This window comes from Camellia sinensis, chromosome 1 (genome assembly GCF_055761805.1).
Source record: "Camellia sinensis isolate YWXY chromosome 1, ASM5576180v1, whole genome shotgun sequence".
Classification (NCBI taxonomy): domain Eukaryota; kingdom Viridiplantae; phylum Streptophyta; class Magnoliopsida; order Ericales; family Theaceae; genus Camellia; species Camellia sinensis.
Genome location: NC_138961.1, coordinates 68,558,437 through 68,577,328, shown reverse-complemented (window position 1 = coordinate 68,577,328; position 18,892 = coordinate 68,558,437). Strand labels below are relative to the sequence as shown.

Sequence of the window (18,892 nt, the reverse complement as noted above, 5' to 3'; positions counted from 1 at the left end):
GGATTATGATTTTGAGTTGCATTATCATCCGGGAAAGGCCAATGTTGTGGCCGATGCCCTTAGTAGGAAAACCATTAGTGATGTAGCTTGTATAGCCATCCGGGAATGGGTGATGTTGGGAGCACTTGGCGAGTTTGATTTGCTATTGGGTGAATCTGTTGAGGCTGCGGCCTTGTTTTCTGTTGTTGCGCAGCCTACACTTGTGACTAGAGTGTTAGAGGCACAGAGAGGTGACCTTGAGGTAGAATCCCTCCGAGAGAAGATCTCCAGTGGGAAAGTTGAGAAGGGTTTGACGGTGTATCCCGACCTGAGTGTGAGATACCGAGACCGTTTGTTTGTACCAGAGGCTTGCCGTGAGGAAGTACTCCGAGAGTTTCACCATTCGCGCCTTGCGGTGCATCCGGGAGGTACTAAGATGTATCAGGATTTGGGTCGCCAGTTTTGGTGGCGGGGTATGAAAAGAGATGTGGCTGTTTTCGTATCGAAGTGCCTTACTTGCCAGCAAGTGAAGGCCGAGCATCAGAGGCCAGCGGGTTTGTTGCAACCCTTGCCTATTGCCGAATGGAAGTGGGAGCATGTCACTATGGACTTCGTTGTAGGTCTTCCGAGGACTCAACGGGGTAGTGATGCTATTTGGGTGGTTGTAGACCGGTTGACTAAGTCGGCGCACTTTATTCCTATGCGCGTGAAAGATTCGGTAGATCATCTTGCCGACTTGTATATTCGGGACATAGTGAGATTGCACGGGGTCCCAGTGACGATCGTCTCAGATAGAGATCCTCGTTTTACTGCTAGGTTGTGGCAGAGTTTGCAGAGTGCCTTGGGCACTAAGTTGACCTTTAGTACGGCTTATCATCCTCAGACTGACGGGCAGTCCGAGCGTACTATTCAGATCCTCGAGGATATGCTTCGGGGTTGTGTCCTTGACTTCAGTGGGACGTGGGAGAGGCACTTGCCATTGGTAGAGTTTGCCTACAACAACAGTTTTCAGTCTAGCATCGGTATGGCACCGTTTGAGGCCTTGTATGGCCGACCATGTAGGTCTCCAGTTTGTTGGGCCGAGGTGGGTGATGCACCTTTGTTGGGTCCGGAGTTGGTTAAGGAGACGACGGAGAAAGTTGAGCTTATCCGTAGGAGGCTTGTTACAGCCCAGAGTCGACAAAAGAGTTATGCCGACCGTAGGAGGAGGCCTTTGGCGTTTGAGGTAGGTGATCATGTCTTTCTGAAAATATCACCTAGGCGAGGCCCGATGAGGTTTGGGAAGAGTGGGAAGTTATCCCCTCGGTTTATTGGTCCTTTTGAGATCCTTGAGAGGATTGGTGAGGTTGCTTATCGATTAGCCTTACCACCGCAGTTGTCCGGAGTGCATGACGTGTTTCATGTGAGTATGCTTCGGAAGTATGAGCCAGATCCATCACATGTGTTGGATTGGACTGATTTAGAGGTAGATGAGGATGCCTCGTATGAGGAGAGACCGGTACGGGTCTTGGATAGGCGGGATCAGGTCCTGCGTGGTAAGACCATTCCTTTGGTGAAAGTCTTGTGGAAACATCACGGAGTGGAGGAAGCCACTTGGGAACGTGAGTTGGAAGTCCGTGAGAAATATCCGGACTTGTTTGTTGATGTGTGATCTTGTATTTAAATTTTACATTATGTTGAACTTAAGAGCTTTTATATATGTCTTAAGTTGTAAAACATTGAGAATGTTTTGATTATTGGAAGCATGTTTTGGAACTTGCCTCGTATGGTAGTTGGATGTAACACTATATATGTTGAATATATTGTTCACATTGGAAAGTTAGTGCATAATGTTAATGCATGTTGAAAATACATATGTTGTATACATATTGTGATATGTCTCTTGTTAAAGGGATGGGATGACCGGTAATGGGTCGAATTGTTGAATGTTAAATTGTAACATTGTCTAAAATGAAGGAAAACTTGTTTTGAAAACTTGTGCTTAATTTCGGGGGCGAAATTCTTTAAGGGGGGGAGGTTATAGCGATCCCGGGTTTACCCTTGTTATACCGTGATCCGGACATCTGTCCGTGGATGTTGGTAGTTGTTTATTATTTTGTTTACATCCTTTTACTTCGTATTTGAGTTATAGGATGTGTTGGGCGGGTTTGTTACAGGTTGGTTGAGTTTACAAACCAAAACTAGTTGCCCAGTTTACATTACGAAGATTCTTCTTTTATTTTTTTGTTCATATAATTTTATAGTATAATTTGTATCAAGTATTGTATTTATTTTTTCTGTTCATATAATTTTGTAACAAGTCATACAAAAATCTTAAATCATAGTGTAACTTTTTTCTATGAAATTATTATTTTTTTCATTGAGTTCAAATAACTCGACTGATTTTGTATGACTTGTTCTTAATTTTTATTTCAAACATTGTTCACGTCATTTTTTATAACTGGTGATCCAATTAGTGAGATTTATGGACAATTAAAGAGAAGTTAATTTTATTTGCTCAAGCCTCTGCCAATAGGGACCTTAATGACAAAGTTATTTGGTAGGTTATTTCCTATGACATTATTCCCTAACTTAGGAAAATAACCTCATCCGAAATAACGTAGGAAATAACTTAGGGAAATAACGTACGAAATAACATAAATAAAAAATTAATAAGCTCTCATAATTTTAAGCAATATAAAAAACATAACAAAAAAATTATCGACCTGAATCGAGTCAAACTTGAGTTTCATTAATATTAAAGAGCTCTCATTATGTGTTAAAAATTATGTATGCTCCTTTCAGATCTCAAGTTGAACTCTCAGTATGTGTCATGTTTATAGGTATTAATTGAGATTTGTCGGATCTACGCGGAAGGGACGTTTGGTGCGGGTTGTAAGATTAGTCGATAAATACGTAAACTATAGCGATCCCGGGTTTACCCTTGTTATACCGTGATCCGGACATCTGTCCGTGGATGTTGGTAGTTGTTTATTATTTTGTTTACATCCTTTTACTTCGTATTTGAGTTATAGGATGTGTTGGGCGGGTTTGTTACAGGTTGGTTGAGTTTACAAACCAAAACTAGTTGCCCAGATTTTGGCCTGTACGCTCGAGCGGAGGTGTTGGCGCTCGAGCGGAGATTACACCCATTCAGTATTTTCCTGTGCAGCGTTGTACGCTCGAGCGTGGTATTGGCCGCTCGAGCGGGGTTGTCTGAGTGCCGCTCGAGCGTAGGGTTGGGAGCTCGAGCGGAGGCCTGGTTCTGCAAAAGTGCTGGGCGAGTGCATTCTGCGCTCGAGCGGGAGGTTGGCCGCTCGAGCGGAAGTCTGGGAGTGGCCGCTCGAGCGGGGTGTTTTACGCTCGAGCGGACGACTGGGTTTAAGTCCCGAAATTGTGACTTTTCAAATCACTTTTTCACTTTCTCTTCTCTCTCTTACTTTTCCAAAATCACCATTGTTGAGCCTCTCACTCTAGACTCTACCTTCTCTCTAGGTTTTGATCTAGTAGGAGTGATTTACTCACCTTTGGCCTTTACAAAAAAGTTGTTGATCGTCGAAGGCTTCATTTTAATCTGAAGATCTCGGGTTTTGGAGCACGTTGGGTTTTGTCGTCTTCTACTTTGGGACTCTGAATTTGAGGTAGGGATAACCTACTCCTCTCTATGGGTTTTGTCTTTAAATTTTGGTATTTTGAGATGTTGGGCTTGGTTTGGTAATTTTGTGAAAGTTTGGAGCTTTTGTGTAATTTTACAAAAGTTGGGGTTTTATTCATAATAAACCTAGATGCATGTTTGGCATAGAAAAATGGAATGATTGTTGAATCATTGATGAAAATGGGACCTAAGGGTTGAAATGGTAATTATGGAAAATGGCCTAATTACATTGTTTAATTAATTGGGATAATTAATTGGTGAGAAATGAGGAAATGAAATGTTGATTGAATATCCATTTGTGCATTTATTTTCTGTTTTAGAAATAACTGCTTTGGGCTATCGGTGGAGGATAGTCGAGATTGTTGTAGACAATGCATGATGATTAGGTAAACGGAAACTAATCAATGGAATGTGTCATGGAACTTGACGGTTGATAGAATACATTAATTGTGTGTATTGTGTGATTGTATATAGAACCAATGTGTTTATATACGTTATGTGTAGAGGAGGAGATAGGGGATGTACTCCGCGGTTTAGGGGAAGATAGGGGATGTACCTCTAAACCGGATAGGTATTGGGAGGAGATAGGGGATGAACTCCGTAGACACAGCTCATATGCTTGTCTAGAGAAGTGAAGATAGAGCTCATATGCTTATCTTTGTGAAGTGTGGATACAGCGTGTATGCTTATCTGTGGATATTGTTGATATACATATCTGTTGTAGAGTGTGGATACAGCTTGTATGCTTATCTGTGGATATTGTTGATATACATATCTGTTCTAGAGTGTGGATACAGCTTGTATGCTTATCTGTGGATATTGTTGATATACATATCTGTTGAGAATGTGGATATAGCTTTTATGCTTATCTGAATGTGAGATATAGTTTTTATACATATCTGTGGAAATGATGATAGAGCTAGCATGCTTATCGGTTTGAAAAAGGGAAAATGAAAAGTAATTGGGACTTGTAAGTCGTTGACATAAATATGTAATTTATGTGATTGTATCAGTGTTGACCAACTATCAATTGCTAATGTTTTAGTCAATGTCCATGGTTGGTTTAGTGTATTTCTACTGGGCTGTGGCTCACCCTATATGGGAACATCATTTTCAGGTGCAGGAAGCATGCCACCTCCAAGGACATAGCTGGGAGGCTAGTGGCGGATATACTTTTGTCACTTAACTTTTGATGTATTACATGTAACTTCAAGCCTAGGGCTTAATGTGTAAACGAGTTAGTACTCTTTTGTTGTAACCAAGTGTTAACTTGGAAAGTTGTAAGCCTGTAGGGCATTTTGTTATGATGTTAACATGTAATATTTATGATATGGAGCTCTAATGAATAAAGGAATATGGTTGGTTTATATGTAAATGCATGTCTTATCTGATGGGTTTAATGTTATTATTTTGAGGGCGTTACATAAACTAATTCAGACATCCGACTATCATAAAAAGTTAAAACTTAATTGAATAAACATAATACAGGCGCATAGAGAATAAGTCAATTGGATAATTCAAATGGGTAAAAATTATCGAGAATGACTCATTTTATAAATCAAATATTTTAATTTTTCAAACATAATTCCTAAACAAATTTTTTTTTTTTTTTATATCAAATATTTTCATAATAGCATTTTCCATGACGACTTGAAAGGCCTCTTTTGGCAAAGAGGTAAAAAGTAATTTTTTGACTTCTAATTTTTTGTGGATCAAATTATTCGACCTCTAATGTTTATATCAATTTTTTTGTGGATCACTTCTAAAAAGTCATTTATTTATATCAAATTTATAAAAGGGAATGTCATGAAATTTAAGGAGGAAAAACTCGAAAATGAAATTCAACCCTAAATGGGGCATGAAATTCAAGTAAACTATACTTTTTATATTTAACCACGATTAGATTTGAATTTTGTGCATAAATTTAGTAAAACCAATTTTTCTTATCGTGGGGGCATGTGGCATCAATGGCATATTTTAAAGTTTTCTTTCTTTAAAAAAAAATTTAGTGTACTACTTAAAGGGTCACCCATACAAAATATTAACAATCACAATCACTCTTTAAAAAAATTTAACAAGAAAACGAAAGAAGGCCTACACCGACATGAAATTCAATTATTTGACTTTTCTATTTTGCCATATCCGTATCTCTAATATATATATATATATATATATTTGTTCCTGGCCAAAATGACGAGAAAACTTCCATAGCAATTTCTTATCACAAATTTTGTTCCTTACTTTTCAATTTCTTGTTCTTACTTAAAAAATTGAAATTTAGAAAAAAAATATTTTTGTTACTCTATTAATTTTAAGTTATTACTACTCCACGTCACCTAATTAATAATAATTTTTACAGCCAAATTAACGTTTCTCTTTCTTATGTAATTAATTAACAGCATTAAAATTCAACAAATTATCTATAATTAAACACATTCAACAAATTCAACAAATTATCTATAGCAAAAGATTTCACATTCAACAGATTATCTATAATTAAAATTCAACAAATTATCTATAATTAAACACATTCAACAAATTCTCTATAATTAAAATTCAATACATTCAACATTCACATTCAACAAATTATCTATAGTTAAAATTTCACAAATATTATACCCTAACCCTAATTTATTATTTTTGATTTCACAACATTTTGTTCACAAATATAAACCCTAACCCAAACCCCACATTCATGAACCCTAACCCTAATTTATTCACATTTCATTCACAAACATAAACCCTAACCCTAATTTATTCACATTTTATTCACAAATATAAACTCTAACCCTAACCCCACATTCATGAACCCTAACCCTAATTTATTCACATTTTCACAAATACAAATATATTCACAAATATGTAAAGAAGATGATAGAAGCCATACCAACGAGAGAGAGATGGTACTGAAGCAGAGGGAGCTCGACAGAGAGAGAGAGCAGGGAGCACAATGACAGAGAGAGGAGTAAGAGCGAGAGAGAGACAGCAGAGGGAGAGGGAGCGAGAGAGAGACAGCAGAGGGAGAGGGAGACAGCAGAGAGGAGTAAGAGTGAATGCAAAGCACGGGGCTGGGGGGAGATTATATACAAGTTTTAAAATCGTGGTTGTGAACCACGAGTTCACTTAATGGCAAAAAATTTGGGCAAAAATCGAAGTTATAAAAAGCGAGTTCAGAACAAAAAGTTTTGCTAAAATCGTGGTTTGGAAAAGTGAGTTCGAATAAAATCGTGGTTACAAATAGCGAGTTCAGAACAAAAAAAATTTTCAACAAAAGCGGGGTTGCGAACAGCGAATTTAGAACATAATTTTTTTCGATGAACTCGTGGTTTGTAGCAGCGAGTTTAAAGGAAAGAAAAGTTAATTAAAATCGCGTTTTATAACCACGATTTATTAATCGAAAGCGCTTTTTGTATCCACGAATTTAAGACTTCCCAACTTTCACCCAGGACAGGCGGAAAAATGTTAAAATCGCGATTATGAACCGCGAGTTAACTTATTCTGGGAATTCTTTGAAAACTAGGCTTAGTTTGGGAATTGATTTACTATTTTAGCTTATTTAGGGAAATGGCCCGTTTTTGGGGGTTTTTTAACTCAAATTTAAATTTGATATGGGTAAAAGATAAGGCTTTTTTTTTTTTTTGATAACTAGGTAAAAGGTAAGGATTTTGTTTGAAATCATCTTTGTTAAACCTTGATCATTTATTAAGATAGTTTTTATTTTTGATCAACCCTTTGTTTTGATTTTTTAATTTTTTTTTTCTTCTAAAGTTTGAATTTTGCCTATTTGAAGTTTAATTCCGTGGAAGGGGTTGCATTTTACTTACCATCTCGGTTTGAAGTTAGTCCATGGTTGTGTTGTGCTTTGTTATTGGGGTCTGAAGTATTTTGTGTTCAATCTACGGGGAGTGTAGGCTTTTGTGGTTTTCATCTTAATTGGTTTCTGATAATGTGGGTTTTTTTTAGTTTTAGGTTAGTGTTGTGCAAAAAGTTTATATATGTCTTTTTAGTGCTTTGTTTGGTTATGAATTGTTGAGGGAAAATGGAAAGAAAATGCATGGGAATCATTATTCCTTGTTTGGTTGCCATAGAATTCAATTATAAAAAGAAAATAAGATGCGTATATGGTAAAGTTCTTGATTCTAGATACCATTTCATCTATTTTTCATTATTTTCATGTCGTTTCATATAAAATTTATAATATAATGATTTTTAACGTGGAAGGGAAGTCACGGAGTAAAATCGCTTTTGTTTTCACTTTCCTTTCCTTTCCTTTCCTTTTCCTATTCCCTTAACAATTTCAAGTTCAAAACAAGCCTATGGCCTTTATTTATTGTATACTACGGATTTGTCACAAGGAAAGTTTTACAGACATTAATATCGTAAACTATCCACAATAGAATGTGATAAAATCAATTTCATAGGAGGAACACAAATTTTAGGTATTCAATTTATTCAATAATTATATTTTGACCATGCTTATTTGTGTAGGGAATTAGAAAGCTCTGTTTTGAGCTTTTGGATTTAAAGGATGCAGTGGAGAACTTATGTGGCAATACACGCACAAAGTACTTGGCTTTCTTGAGGTAATACTATGTCTCTGTTTTTTGGTTGCTGTATGATCCCTCCCTTTGCGTTTATGCATCTATCTAAATCCATCCCTTTTAGTCCCATCCCTCTTTAAAGACTGGGATGTGTTAATATGACAATAATGATAATTATCCCCTTTATTCCCATCCCTCTTTAAAGCCCCCCACTGTTTTGCTCCTCAACAAGCTCCCTCGCATCCGGCGACGCACACGCCTGCTCAACACCACCCTTCTCCAAACCAACACCTCCCATCACCTGATCTAAGATACCATTCCCCAAAACCTTCTTTGCCCCAGACACCACTGACCGTTGCTCAGGACCATCCTGCCCCAAAGCATCATTCAGACATCTGAAAACCTGATCAACCGGAGGGTTCACCTGAGACCAAACGCGAGGAGCTGTAGCTCAGAAAATTAACCTACACATAAAACCCTAAAAACAAGTATAACAATAAACATTTATTCCTCACAATATATATAAAGTCTCAAAATTTGATCCTTGCTAAAACTCAAAAATATCAATAGCAATATAATGTGTGTTTGTATCTTTATCTATCTAATAAGACTGATGATTCAATGATCTAGACAGCAATAAAAAATATCAAGTTCTAATAGGTCCAACAACTATTATGGTACATCACTAATGATCCTATAAAATATCTCACTCAAACGTATACCTTTAAGTTGTTTTTTCCCAGAACCAAGTTCGCCTCATTCTATATGAGTGCGTTGAACAGCATTCTCTTTTGGTACTATTTTTAATGCAATTTTCCTTGTTAAAAGAGTGCACCCCTTTGTTTTGAAGATATTTACTTCATAAAAATCAGCTTGTGGTTAATTGCTTCCTAACTTACTTTAATTGCTTTTGTTTGGTACATTAGTGGTTGACTACATATGTAGAACGTTGATTATGATGATTGTTGTAGGTTATCTGAAGAAGTCGTGGAAGTGGAGCACGAGCTAAATGAGCTCCGTAAGCATATTTCAGCTCAAGGGATTCTAGTTCAGGATTTGATGAGTGGTGTATGCCGTGAATTGGATGAGTTTAACGGGTCTAGCGGTGACATACAGGAAGCTGAGCAAAATCTTGAAAATTGTGAACTCGAAGTTCCCTTGCTAAATGAAGCAGAGGGTCACGAGAGGATGTTTCTGGAGAATGTTGATGTTCTCTTGGCTGAGCATAAAGTGGAAGAAGCACTGGAGGTATTGGATACTGAAGAGAGAAGCCATCCCGAGCTGAAAGGCTCAGGAGATACTTCTTCTACTGAACCGTCCTCATACAAGTCCGCTTTCTTGAAAAGGAAGGAAATGCTTGAGGATCAGCTAGTTGAGATCACTGAACAACCCTCAGTTGGTATTCTTGAACTGAAGAAGGCTTTATCCGGATTGCTAAAGCTTGGAAAAGGTCCTTGGGCACATCAGCTACTGTTGAAATCATATGGGTCCCACCTCCAGAATAGCATCAAGGCTTTTCTTCCATTCTGCCATACTTACGCAGAAACATATTCAGCCACGTTGTCTAACCTTGTATTCTCTTCAATCTCATTGACAACAAAAGAATCTGGTTTGATATTTGGTGACAATCCTGCTTATACCAACAGAGTCATTCAATGGGCAGAATGTGAAATTGAATCTTTTGTACGGTTGGTTAAGGAGAATGCACCTCCTTCTGACACAATATTTGCTTTACATGCTGCTAGTATTTGTGTTCAGGCTAGTCTTAGCCACTGTTCTGCATTGGAATCACAAGGTTTAAGACTCTCAAAATTGCTTTTGGTACTTTTGCGGCCATACATAGAAGAAGTCTTGGAGTTGAATTTTAGGCGGGCTAGAAGAGTAGTCCTTGACATTGCTGGAACTGATTGTCGCCTCGTTTTGCATCGCCACTATCTATTTTTGGAACATCATGTGATAGTTTGCTCATTCATAGTGGAATGAGGTTCATTTTCGTTGCCAAAGTAAGTTTTTCTCATCTGTTTGGGGAATTATCTCTTATCCCAATAGTGAAACTTTCATTGTACATGGTTTGCACGTAAATAATTATAAAGCAATATATTTATTTGCTGTGACTTACATTGGAGATTTTGAAAGTACTTAGGATTTGAAATACTTTTTGGACCATGAGATTTTGCGTAATTTGAGAATCTAGACAAACAAGTTTCCTATGAGAAGAAGTGACAGAGAAAATCTTGCAATTATAAAATCATTCTCTCATCATATGCATTAGGGTTAACCATACCCCATTGTGGTCTACTGAAATGTAGGTCTTCCTCTGCCGTTCCCATGCAATGTCCCTAGGCATCAAGTAATGAAGCTTAGGGAGACATGCTTCTGGTGTGTGGCTCAGATGCTAAAATATTTCTTAAATTAGTCAATCTAGTTACATGCATTATAGAAAACAAGGATATGCCTCCTAATAAGCCATGTCTGACATGTGTTGGACAATGACACTCATCGACATGTGCTGCCCATGTAGGACATCTGTCCAAATGTGTTTTATTTGTTTATGTTTCCTACACATGTTGGATGCATGTCTATGGCTTGTGTCTACAGACATGTATTCTTGTAGATTTGCTTAAGGCTATCATTACATGCATGTGTGCATGCCCAAAGTTTTTATGTATTTTTAGCTATAATAATATTCTTGACACATGGCAAATGTCTTGTAAGTCAACTTCAAACCATGCGCATGGATGTGTTGTATGGTTTGGTTGCATGCTGACTTAAGAATGATTATCTTGGAGGCTTTTCCAGGAATCAAACAGCATAGTTAGAGCCAATAGAGAGATGGGTGATACATACTCAATTCAATTTTTTTTTTTTTGGTACGTGGTTGGTGATGTCTCAATTATCAATTCATCTCGTAACCTTAATAGTGAAATATTCTTTACAGGATATAGTGGAGCAGTTAACCCCCCTGGTTATTTTGCACTTTGGAGGAAACGTATTGACTAGAATTTCACAGCTTTTCGATAAGTACGTGGATGCTTTGATTAGAGCGTTACGTGGCCCATCTGAAGATGACAATCTTACAGAGTTGAAAGAAGCTGTACCTTTTAGAGTCGAAACAGATTCTGAACAGCTTGCTCTATTGGGAACTACATTTACTGTTGCGGATGAACTATTGCCAATGCTTGTGTCTAGAATTTGGAGCGCATTGAATGAAAGCAAGGAAGCAGCGAACGGAGTTGTTGAAAACATCCTGCCTATGGCAAACAATGCTATAGAACTCAAGGATTGGAGGCGCCATCTTCAGCATTCATTGGACCAGCTCAGAGATCACTTCTGTCGACAATATGTTTTAAATTTTATTTATTCAAGAGATGGAGAAGCACGTTTAGGTGCACAGATTTATTTACATGGTAAAGGTGATGATCTGATTTGGGATTCTAACCTGCCTTCACTACCCTTCCAGGTTATCTTTTTCTCCGCAAATTGCTGAAATTATCATTGCCCTCAGATGTTATACACTATTCTTCGATGCATGGTATAATTTAATATGCTCTCTCTGCTATCCAGATTCCCATGTTTAAATGGGAAGCCAATTCATTTTTTCATTTGTTTTTAGTGTCAATGAAGTAAGTAGACACATGTAAGTTTTGGTAATATAAAAATTATGTAAACTTTAATCACTTCGTGTAATCTTGTGAGCTTTTAATACTTCTACTTCCATCTAATACTTTTTTATTTGATAATACTTCCCGTCCACATTGTGTTGTTGTTTGTATTTTTTGACTTGTTTAATTGTTTTGAGCTACTGTATCTGATGGTTTTATGTTGGATAACATACTAAAATGTTTGTGTGAGTTTATGTGCTTCTTGCATGTGTGGGCATGTTGTGTAAGGTGACGTGTAATAACTGCTGTTTGGTGTTGTGTTTTCCATCTGTACATGTTTTTTGCAAAACCTTACACTTAGAATTCCTGGAAATTCCACCCCAATCTATTTTATTTTCACTTCTGAAAAATTCAAGTTACATCTTGCCAGAAAGTGCATTTTCCGAGATATATTGGACCCTATAAATAAAAACAACGCTCAATTAGTACACATTAATGTGTGTTTAGGAGGGGAAAGATTGGATATACACCTAACCTTCAGCACAGTGTACAAAATAGTTGCCTTGCCCCATGACTTGAACTCATAACCTCAAGGTTATTAGGCCAAGGTTTTACTATTGAACCAATAGTCACCCCTAAATTGGAGCCTACAAATATGCTTTGAAAAATACCTTCTTTTATTTAGCCAAATAACAAGTACATTTCTTCTTTTCAACCAATTTTCTTCATGTTCTGCTAATGAAACCTCATGCTATGATTTCAGGCATTGTTTGGGAAGCTGCAACAGTTAGCAACTGTGGCCGGAGATGTGTTACTTGGAAAAGAGAGAGTACAGAAAATTTTGCTTGCCAGGCTAACAGAGACCGTGGTAATGTGGTTGTCTGATGAACAGGAGTTCTGAGGTGTGTTAGAGGATGATTCTGCTCATCTTCAGCCATTAGGGTTGCAGCAGGTGACTTTTACTATCTAGATTGCTCTGTCCAATTTATTTAAGATGAAGTGAAAGATATGGTAAGATGAGAAAAGCACTAATAAATGGGAAGGCAAGCCAAACTAATCATAATAAGTAAGAGAAGAGAATGTGCTGTCTATTAAATTATTTTTCAGCGATGGGTAACTGATCTACATCTGCTGTTTGTGTTGTTTTTCGTAATTGTATCCCATTCCAAACCTTTCCTCCTTAATCCTAGAATTCAAAATCAAATATTTCTCATCTTGCATAAGAAGGAAGTTTGTTTTTGAATTATAATTCTAGATTAGATCAATGTGGAATCTTCAGAATTGAATCTCGGAAGATAGTGGGAAAGAGATTTGAGTGAAGATCTAAGAAACAAAGAAAGAAAAGAGGGTTCATTTTAGAGAGAGAGAGATTGGCATCAAAGTAAAGAATGAGCTTTAGGTGAGAAGTCTTTCAGTTGGGGATACATCTATAAAAAAGATGTTGTACACAGTCGAGTGGATAACCTCTAACAAAAAAGATGCACAAGATTGGACTACATGTGGAGGGTGTTCAGCATCAGGGGTGGCACTAGATGGGCTTTAGGGTAGTCACTGTCCATAAGTTGTATGTTCCATGTGCTTGGAATTCCATGTGGGTGTTTTAACAGCCTATGAAATACATATTACCAATTTTCTTGTAATTAATTTAACAACATTCAAAAAGGAAATTTGTTGTCCATGTATGTTTGTTGAGATCTCGATTTAGTATGTACTTCGCTCCTATTGAGCTTTATTATTTAGGTCTTTTTCACCGGATGGTGTTAATCTCTCTCTCTCTCTCTCTGTGTTGAGCTTTTATTCAACTTTGCCTTGGCAGTTAATTCTAGATATGCACTTCACTGTTGAAATTGCACGTTTTGCGGGTTACCCATCCCGACACATCCACCAGATAGCATCTTCCATAATAACCCGTGCAATCAGAACCTTCTCTGCTAGGGGCATAAACCCACAAAGGTAAGCCAGCCATCAATCCATTTTGCTTAGAATATTTTCTCCTTCCATTCTGTTCTTCTACCTTCAATTGAATTGATTTTTTTTCTTTTTCTTTTGTCAGTGCACTTCCCGCAGACAAATGGTTTGCTGAAACTGCAAAAACGGCAATACACAAGCTTCTACAGGGAGCCTCTGGGTCAGATACATCAGATATTGATGAAGACCACATCGCAATGGACGATGAACACATCATGATGAATGATGAGCAATTCTCAGACACCGATGAGTCTCCTTCTTCACTCTCCACAGTCGATTCATTCGAGTCTTTTGCTTCTGCTCAGATGGGTGAACTTGAAAGTCCCGTCTACTTGTCAGATCCAGAAGACTGACATGTCCAATCGAATTAGCTTGATCAGATGGCGATGATATTCGGGGATTAAGATGGCTTTGGATGAATTTATGAGCTATATTCAAAGATATTGAGGCTAACATGCTAGTTAAGAGCTAGTTTGTTAAACTGTTGTTGTTGTGGTTTAGAACTTAAAAGATTTTGTAGCAATTGACTCTGCTTTGCTCCTGATTCTGGTACCTATGTTAAAAGAAAGTGCATTTAAGCAGTCAATATAGGTCCTAAGTTTAAATTAAAGTATTTAGATGGTCTAATCCTCAATAAACTATTTTATTTTTTATCTTTTCATGTCCATGTACAAATGTGCACCTCACCCATTATCTACGTTATGAAATCCTGGTTTCGTTGCATAGTTGGAATTTGATGCTGGTTGGTTTTGTTGGTTTTCTTTTTACAAAGGGAACAGGGGAAAGGGAAATTGAATCACGTAGTAGATAATAAGACTCAAATCACACATCACACCTTACACGACGGTCCTTTTTTTAGTGGACGGTCTTTGGTTTTGTTGGTTTTGGGGTTCTGTGGTGGGGGGGAATGTTTGTATTGTAATGTTTATTTGTGTGTACCATGTAAGCACGCCCACATATTTGCCACCAATCATTTTGCACACATTGATTACCTTGTTATTTGTGCAAAGGTTGTGCTTCAAATATGTTTGCAGTACATGTGAGGGCAAAAAATTAGGATTATCTTTTGGGAAAGAGATGGGAGGTGGTGGTGGGATCATTGTAATGGTGGCAACAACGTTGAAATGTGAAGGGGAGGAAGGCCATGTTGGTGGTGGAAGGTGGTTTTTTTTCCTTTTTTTGACTGTAAGGCGGTGGGGATAACAGGTAGTTTGATAGTTGACATCAAACTAAAAGAGTGAATAAAATAGTGTCACATTGCGTGATTGTAAAGTACATATAAAGAAACAAAGGCAATAATAAAGCAGAATAGAGTGAAACGTCAATTTTGTTAGAGTATGTTTGTTTGATTGACTCATTGAAGGGATTGGATTGCTAGTGAGGCCACCTCACCTATGGCTTGTTTGGTAAGCCTTATACTCTACTGGACTATTAGTCCAATGGGATTGCCAGTGATGTACGTTAATGGGCTTAGTTTTTCTTGTAAAAGCATGTGATTGGAAAAAGAGGGCTTAGTTTTTCTTGTAAAAGCATGTGATTGGAAAAATAGTGAGGAGATTGAAAAAATAAGTGTAATTTTTTATTTTTTTTACCCAAGTGCAGCCTATTATTTGTAATTTTTTTTATATTTGTTTTAGAATTTTTTTTTAATATCGAAATATATGTATTTTTATTTTCTATAAAAATAATTCAACAATTCCATCACTAACCATCTCTCCTACTATTATCAAAACAAACACATTTTTACTTAATCCCTTTAGTAACAATCTCCATATTAACAATCTATTCACAAACCATTCTCTCACTAACAATCTCATTCAACCTAATCCGTCAACAAACGTGACTTTAAAAAGTACTTTTCCTTTCTCTAATAATCTCATTCAACTTAATCCATCAGCAACCATGGCCTTAAAAAATACTTTCCCTTTCTCTAATAATTGGCAAGCTTGGGTTTCAAAATCCGTCAGCAAGCATGGTGTAACAACCCTCACCTTACTTTTGTCATACTTGCATACATTCATGCATGATCTTGTCTTGATATGTTATTTTGCTAGTTTTGCCTTACCTCGTTTTGGCTAAGTATTGCTTGCATGATTTTGTTCTTTGCTCGGCGTGTAGCCGAGGTCATCTTGAGATTTGACCAACACTGAGCCTTGTACTTAGAACTGTTTTGAGACCTTGGTTGATCCCCATCTTCACCTCGGGCTTATTGCCGAGATGCCTTGCACTTAGTGAACCTTGTCCACAGGTAGGTATGGCCTAGGCCGAGATGTGGCACACCCCGGCCAAGGTGTGGCACAGCTTAGTCAAGCGTCGTCCTCCCTAGCCGATGTCTTTGTTACCCTGTTGCCGAAGCTGTGACTTTAGCCGATGTTGTTACTTGCCGATGTGTCTTACCTAGCTTGCTGCATACGCTTTGTCAGAGACTTGTCTTATCTATCAATCACCTTTTTGAGTTGAGCCAACCCAATAGCGCCACGTGTCCGAGCTGATTGTTAAGACAGCCGGCAGGCCTCGAAACAAATCATTTCTTTGTCTCAAATCTTTGCCTTTAGAGAGAGAAGCTCTAGAGAGAAGGAAAAGAAGTTCTTGAGTGAGAGTAAGTCTTCCAAGCTTGATCTTCGTGGTTTGATCCGTTGGATCCGAGTTTTGAGGTAAGAACCTTGATCTACTTTGATTGTTGATATTGATCATCTAGCTGCATTGCATGATCGGATCTGTTTTGCATGTCATGCATCGATTTGAAGTTGGTTTCGGAAGAAAAAGATAGTGTTCATATGTTCTTGAAGAAAGTCTCGTTTTGATCCAAAAGTTGGAACCGAAATCATGTTTTTATGTTTGTTCTTGCATGACCTTCTTGTATGGGTACCCAGGTCCATGTTTTGAACTCTTGGCTTGAAAACTCAGATTTTTGTATCAAGTTGTGAACTTGCATCCACCTTCCAAATGATCATGTTCTTCATATTCTTCAAAGGGAAACCCAGGTTTTCCCAGCTTTGTTTGATGAAGCCCTCGGGACCACACCTCGGCAAGGATGTGTGGGATCTCGGCAATGACCTGGTTGGTACCCAGTGTGTTTTCGTGGGACGGGAGCAATGTTTAAACTCCCAGCATGTGTTGTTTTGCTATTTACTTGGATCTGATAAGAATGCCGAGATCATTCGCATTTGCATATAAGGCTTGTTTTGAGAATATGATTTGCCATGTGATTGTAGGACCTTGATCCTTGCCTTGAGCCTACACCTGAAGAACTAGGTGAGTGGTGCTTTTAATAAAGCTATGTTACACTATTTGAAAAGTCTTGCTTTGCTTGTTTTGATGAAAGTATTTGCTAAGCATGAATGAATAGCCCTGTTTTGATGTATCAGTATAAGCTTTGTTTTGATGTCATCCTTGAAAAGTCCCTTGTACTGGAGGACTCTAAACTTTCGCAGTACCAAGTGCAAAAGTCCCTCGTGCTGGAGGACTCTAAACTTTCGCAGCACTAAGTATAAAAGGATACGGTCCTTTCTTGGGAGCACTAGAATGTTAAATCGTGCTACGGGCCTAAGTAACGCAAGTGCCGAAATGTTAAATCGGGCTACAGGCCCCAGTAACACCAGATCATCGTGTTAAAAGGAGCTACGGGCTTAAGTAACACAAGTCCCTTGTGCTGGAGGACTATAAACTTTCGCAGTACCTTTGACTCAACGATTACGGATCGTACAGTCTTTGTTTTGCCGATGTAAGTAAGCATCCCTTGAGACTTGTAAGATTTGATTGATGAATACGGTTCATCCTTTGTTTTGCCGATGTAAGTAAGCATCCCTTGAGACTTGTGAGATTTGATTGACGAATACGGTTCATCCTTGTTTTGATAGAGTTTGGTGTGTTTTGCTTTGAAGGAATCTCAGCTAATATCTGTATGGTTTTGGCGTGTTTTGTTTTGAAAGACTTCGGCTATATTCATGCAAAACCTTTATTTTTAGTACCATTCACTGAGTATCCAAGCTCACCCTCTCTATATATATGTAGGTGATGAGCAGGACGTCGGCGACGCCTAGAATGTGTTTTGAAAGCTTGTTTTGGATCCATGATTATGTCGGCATTATTTTGTATTCACGTCGGCAATTCTTGAAAATTATGCTTCTTAGCTTGTACTCACTGTATTTTGTATATGTCGGCTCGAGAAGCCTTTTGATCAAGATGTAACACATATTTTGCTTTTGTTGTATTCAAGTTTGTAAAGATGAATGCCATTACATTGGATCTATGCACTGCTCTTATGGACTACTTGTATCTTAGATTATTGCTTCCGCATTTGTGAGCCCCGTTTATTATACTCTGATCTTGTTATAGTTTTTGAAAGTTGGCCTTCGGTAATCTCGGATTACTGGCCATCACGGCACCAAACTACTAGGGGCGGTTTGGGGTCGTGACAGAGTGGTATCAGAGCACAAGTTCCTCGGTATACGTTATTCACACATTTTGAGTCCTAAGAGCATAGGATTTCCCTTAGAAAGATGTTAGGGTTGCATCATGGTATTTGTTATTTGAATGAGGTGTGCATTGTCTTGATATACATATTAGTTGCTTGCCTACGGGGTTATTTGCTTACTTGTTTTAAAGTCATACTTTGCACGTTCATAGCATCATGAGGAGAGGTAGACCTCCAATTGGCCGGGATCAGCCCGAAGACAGAATGGACAGACTGGAAAGATTAGTTAAAGGTTTGGCTCGCGAATTGAGGCAAACAAGACAGCAGTTCGCCAGTGCTACGTCGACCCAGGCCGAGCAGACCAACGGCCGAAATGTAGTCCCGCCTCCACCTCCTCCAGTGCCGCAAGTTCCCCCGCAACCAGCCTTATATGGGGATGGCACGATAGCTTTGATCCGGGAGTTCAAGAAAATGAAACCACCGAGATTCTCTGGGGGTATAGAGCCGATGAAGGCTGAGGCATGGGTCTTAGAAATGGAAAAATTGTTCGAGGTCTTCCCTAGCACCGACGCTCAAAGAGTGACGTTGGCAGCATTCACATTAGATGATGACGCTCGCAGGTGGTGGATGATGGTGAGAGAGAGCAATCCAGATCTGACATGGACTCGATTCTTAGAGTTATTCTACAACAAACATTTTCCCCTAAGTGTTCGAAACCGGAAGGCTACCGAATTTCATACCTTGACGCAAG

At 38.2% G+C, this 18,892-nt stretch overlaps 1 pseudogene across 1 annotated transcript in view; it reads left to right on the top strand.

The window, feature by feature from the left end:
• Positions 1-14,447, top strand: part of LOC114256599 (exocyst complex component EXO84C-like) — a 46,168-nt pseudogene extending 31,721 nt beyond the window's left edge. The window contains exons 2-7 of the transcript XR_014335859.1: positions 8,102-8,196; positions 9,126-10,157; positions 11,093-11,614; positions 12,520-12,708; positions 13,573-13,709; positions 13,810-14,447. The product of XR_014335859.1 is annotated as an exocyst complex component EXO84C-like (transcript). The remainder of the gene's footprint in view (positions 1-8,101; positions 8,197-9,125; positions 10,158-11,092; positions 11,615-12,519; positions 12,709-13,572; positions 13,710-13,809) is intronic.
• Positions 14,448-18,892: the final 4,445 nt, after the last annotated feature.